Genomic DNA, 6,000 nt, shown 5'->3' on the forward strand with positions numbered 1-6,000 from the left:
ACACATAACAGGAAATGAATGACAAATTTGAGTCCCCTACTATGCTCTATTTCACTTCAAGAGCCAGAAAATAATCATTGCAAAATAATAAAGAGGTTTTTTTTTTTTTTTTAATCTCAAACTCATGTAGCGGGTTACAAACCTTCACAATTTGTATTTCATTGTATGTTCATAAGAAGAAGAGGTATTTTATACATATCTACACACATTAGCTATACATACACACATGTGTATTTCTCATGACATTATTCAAGAGGCAAAATATTAAGAATCATTTCCTCTTACCACAACATGAAGCACTCTCAACGTGGATGCTCCAATTTCATTTGGGATACTTCACATATAAGGATTCTACATCTTGAAACCATCTCCAGTGGATTTCCTAAATGAAATGAAACAAAAACTCTTGGGAATATGGAAAAAAATAAAACACTTTAGCTCCTTCCAATAGTGCTCATCTCAAATTCTTCATGTTGTTTTCCATCTGGCTATTTTTCCTCTAATGGAAAAAAAAAATTGAAAATGTGTTTCCAGGCTCCAGATTCACAATCCAAATGGATATATCCATCCCTATCAACAGTATTGCTTGCATTTTCAGATAACGTACTTTATTATATGTGTTTTTGTAAATCACAGTGTGTTCATAAATAGATACTAGAAAATAATAATTAGGGTATAAAACAAATTCCACATCTAATTGAGTAACTGTAGTCAATCTGTTACAAAATAAATGAACTATATATCAGTAATAGCATATAGATGATGAGAGAAAATATGAAAGCAATCAATTTATAGTTAGCATGTTAGAGAAAGAAAAATAATTTGAATATATAGCTTTTTTTTATTTTTAAGATGCTTATGGATGGCCTTCTAAAAGATGAAGTAATAAAATAAAACCATCATATGACAATGGAACACATTTATCTATTTATATTAATAACTATAATTATAAAATATATTACTCTGTAGATACATACTCTAGCATTGACAATTTTGCAAAGTAAAACCTCATTCATATATTTGCAAAGTATCATCCTATGTTGCAATGTTCTTGGATGCCTCTCTCCGTCTCTCTGTCTCTCTCACATGTGTGTGCACACTCATACACATACACACAGCACTTAAAAACCAAATTTATTGCAAGAAATTACACTGCAATCACATACAATGCAATGAATTCATCAGCCTAGGTCTATGCCCTTTAATAACTATTTTGCTTTCATTACAATAGAATCTTCTGCAAAATAATTAAATAAAATCCTGGTTATGCAAATCACAGTATTGAAAACACTGAACACCTCATTGTGTAAAACATCTCAAGCTTAAGGAGACATGTCATAGTGATCAATTTTAAATCAGTCACTTCAGAACAAATTGTTGCTTCACTCTCCTGGTGGCTTACTGGATTTCTAATTCTGTAAAAACAGTAATTACAATGGTACTAGATGGCACAAGTGGGTCTTTCTTCCCAGAAATTAGATACGAAAGAGTCCACTGGGTCCATTAAATAATATTGACATCTCAAGTCCTCTCATAAGTTCACTTCAGATACACATTGGAGCAAAGAATGTTGCTCTAAATTCCCTTTCAATAGAAGCCAGGTAAGAATTTTGTTTTTAATGTATTTTCTCTTAGCCCTAAACCTATGCTTCTACATTTTGCTTTGAGTCCAAGGGTCTCTGACAATACTTTTTACACATATCTATCAGGGAAGTGTGTGGGCACATCATAGAACATGGAGAATCACATAGAGGGTGGCAGCAGAGATATGGGACAGGCAATGACAGTTTAGTACAAAGATGGCATGAAACCAAAGCCTCATCTGACTTTACTACTGGAGTTAAAACAAAGGTTTAATATTTATCTGTCTAAATATTTCAGGGTTTAAGAGTATGTGTTTTGGCAACAAAAAGACTAGTGTTCAAATCTGGACTCAACCACTTTCCAGTTCTTCTATATCTTACTTTCTTCATCTATAAAATGGATCTAATGACACTGTGGATACACAGCTTTATAAATGGCTGTGATAATTCCTGCCTTTTCTGTACATACTTTCTTTGCAATGTGACTTTGCAATAATCATCTTTCAGAGGTGGAGTTTTTCTCCATCTCTGAAATCTAGGCTTGCCTAGTGACTTGTTCAGACAACAGAATATGGAGGAATGTGACTTCTGAGACTAGAACCTAAGAGGCCCTACATCTTCTAGTCTTACCCTCTTGGAACTCTTTTGCCACAATAAGAAGAAACCACACTAGACTGCCAGAGACAGATAGCCCACCTGACAGGCAACACCACCTGCCAGACAGAGAAATGGCCATTTTAGACCATTCAGATTCAGTTGAGTTGCCAGATGACTGCAGGTGCATGAGTGATCAGGAGAGATAAGCAGAAGTGCCACCGAGCTGACACCAGAACAAAGTGCATACCTACAGAATTATAAGCAAACAAAATGATATTTGTTTTAAGTTACTGAGTTTTGGAGTGTTTTTTTTTTTTTTTATGGAGTAATAAATTACTGACAACTGATTCAAATTGCTACCTTGGTAATATTGTTTTAAAGATTAAAATAAAAGATGTGTGTAAAATGTACGCACAATGCTGGGGGCTGTCACAGAAGAAGTATCCAAATGTTTGCTCAGTGTATAAATGACTTTCCCAGCATCATCATGGGATAAACAATAAGGGGCCATTAATGAATACTGCTGAGGAAGTTACTTACTCTGCAATTCTTAAGAATAGATGTACATAAGTTTGGTCTCAGACTACTGGTTCAAAGTAAAATAGAGACAGTACTGAATTGAACATTTACCATTAATACTAAAATTTTTTGCCATCCTTTGTTTACCATCAATACTAAGATTCTTTCTGGCAATCGGAACTAAAATACATGGGCATGAGGAGGTAGGAAGGTGTGGTCTCAAACCTTTTGGATTCAGGGTCCATTTATACTCCTTAATGTGAAAAGCATTAATTTATGTAGGTTATATTAACTTGTATTTTTCATATTAGGAATGAAAGCTAAGAAACTTTTAAATTATTCTTATTGCTTATTAATTAGTATTCAAGTATTAATTTAAAAATAACAATAAATCCATAACATGGTGATATAAATGACATATTTTTATTAAAATAATCATTATATTTTTCAAAACAAAAGAATTGGGGAGTGAGACTGTTCTACACTTTTGGTAAATTTCCCTAAAGTCTGGCTTACTAGAAGGCAGACAGATTCAATCTGCATTCAACCTCTGTGATATGCTATTTTGGTTGAAACATATGAAGAAAATCAGGCCGGGCGCGGTGGCTCACGCCTGTAATCCTAGCACTCTGGGAGGCCGAGGTGGGCGGATCGTTTGAGCTCAGGAGTTCGAGACCAGCCTGAGCAAGAGCGAGACCCCATCTCTACTAAAAAAAAAAAATAGAAAGAAATTATATGGACAGCTAAAAATATATATAGAAAAAATTAGCCGGGCATGGTGGTGCATGCCTGTAGTCCCAGCTACTCGGGAGGCTGAGGCAGGAGGATCGCTTGAGCTCAGGAGTTTGAGGTTGCTGTGAGCTAGGCTAATGCCACGGCACTCATTCTAGCCTGGGCAACAGAGTGAGACTCTGTCTCAAAAAAAAAAAAAAAAAAAAAGAAACATATGAAGAAAATCCAGTCTGATGCAGACATGTATTTAGAAAAGAGAGAGATTTTCACTGGTTTTTAAGTTATTGTACAAATTATTTGATTGCATGGCAACACTCTATTAAAAGTAGTTTCTAAAAGTTTAGTCACAATTTAAAATCTAAAACCACATCAAATAACTTTTTATACCATTATATTGAAACCCACTGGTCTATCTCTTACTGTTAATAGATAGATCTTTTACCTATGCACGTGTGTTCATCAGGTATTGACCATCTGGCAAATATTGGTTCACTAAATTATGCACATTTTCAAACTAGTAACAGATATACAATACCAACAAGTCACATTTGCTAAAATCACCACCAATCTTACCAGAATTTTTTTTAAGTACTGAGAAGCCATCAAGCCTATGGTGGTATATATATAAAATATTTTCAAAATTTTAATTTTCTCTTGAAAACTTGAATTTGATCACTGGCAACAAAAACAAATACAAAACAGTTGCTTTCCTTGAAGCAAAAAGGTTACTTTGTTTAGTTTTGAGAAATATATGCCAAATATCTAAGTCTCAATAACTTTAGTTTGACTATTAGTCACACTTTCATGTTAAAATGGTGTGAAATGAAAAAGTTAAGTTTGCAACTCAAACAATCACACAAGTGCACTTGCTGAAGACAACATCATACTTCAGTTTATGGTAAAAGTGCTCTATGCATTCTTCACACAGAATATTAATCAGGCGTTTATTCAGAGGACAAGTTATAAAAAATAATAATCTATGCTATCCATCAAGGACACTGTTAAGTAAATTGGCTTTTTTTTAAATTCAAATAAAACATGGTTACTCTTTGATCTGTGGACTATAGGAAAAAAATAAATAAATTGCAAAGGTGGTGAACTAGTATAACCTCTGTGAAAAGTAATATTGAGATACCTCAAAGTTCTACAAGTAGAACTACCATTTGATCCAGCAATCCCATTACTGGGCGTCTACACAAAAGAACAAAAAACAGTCTATAAAAAAAACAAAACAAAACATCTGCACTAGAATGTTTACAGCAGCACAATTCACAATTGTAAAGATGTAAAAATAACCTAAGTGTGCATCAATACATGAGTGGATTAATAAAATGTGGTATATGTATACCATGGAGTTCTACTCAGCCACAAAAAACAATGGTGATATAGCACCTCTTGTATTATCCTGGATAGAGCTGGAACCCATTCTACTAAGCAAAGTATCACAAGAATGGAAAAATAAGTACCACATGTACTCACCATCAAATTGGCATTAACTGATCAACACTTAAGTGCACATACAGTAATAACATTCATCAGGTGTTGGGCAGGTGGGAAGGGGAGAGGAGATGGGTATATACACACCTAATGGGTGTGGTGAGCACCATCTGGGGGATGGACATGCTTGAAGCTCTGACTCGGGTGGGGCAAAGGCAATATATGTAACCTAAACATTTGTATCCCCGTAATATGCTAAAATAAAAAAAATTAAAAAAAAAAGAAAAATACAATGACTGCTAGTATCAGTTTAGTGATATCACCTTGAACTGTGCTAAGATTCTGGCATTTTTGTTTACCGTTGCCTTTGCACCATTAGGGAAATTGTCAATACAATGAAAAAACAAATACTACTTTACTTTTATGTTGAAAACAGTTTTCACTTAGCAGACCCCCAAAAAGGATCTTGTAAACCCCCATGTTCCAAGGACAAGAATTTTGAGAACCACTATCAAGTAGTGACTTAAAAACAATAACTAAAGTTTTTTTGTGCTTTTAGGAATTTGAGTATAGACAGCCCTTTTTAAGGACAGATTGGAGATAACCTTTTTTACCCTCAGTGATATCACGGTGGTGAGTTATAATGAATTTAAGCTAAGATTAAAATAACTAGGGCTGAAAAAAGGTAAATGACTTTGCTCATTGGTGATCCTAAAATTCATTACTTGTTAGAGCAATTGTTTGTACCGTACCTGGACTCTGATGATTCCTGCCCAATCAATGACAAGTATTCTACATCAGTGGAGGTAATAAGCAAAAGAGTAAGAGAGACAGAAAAAGAGACTGAGAAAGGCACAGAAGACACACAGAGTGACAGATCAAACAACAACAACAATAACAACAACACAGATTAGGAGATAGATAAATACATGGAGAGGAGGAGAGAGAAAAAAGAGAAAGAGAGGGAAAATGAAACACGGAGAGAGAGTTTTATGGGCACATAAAAGCCAACCCAGAGATACAGAGAGGCAAAGATAAACAGAGTCAGACAGAAGGAGAGAATGAGAGTATACTATTGCATTATATTGCAAAAGTGAAGTAGTGGAATCACACTGGATTTCCTAAACTATTT

This window comes from Eulemur rufifrons, chromosome 7 (genome assembly GCF_041146395.1).
Source record: "Eulemur rufifrons isolate Redbay chromosome 7, OSU_ERuf_1, whole genome shotgun sequence".
NCBI lineage: Eukaryota > Metazoa > Chordata > Mammalia > Primates > Lemuridae > Eulemur > Eulemur rufifrons.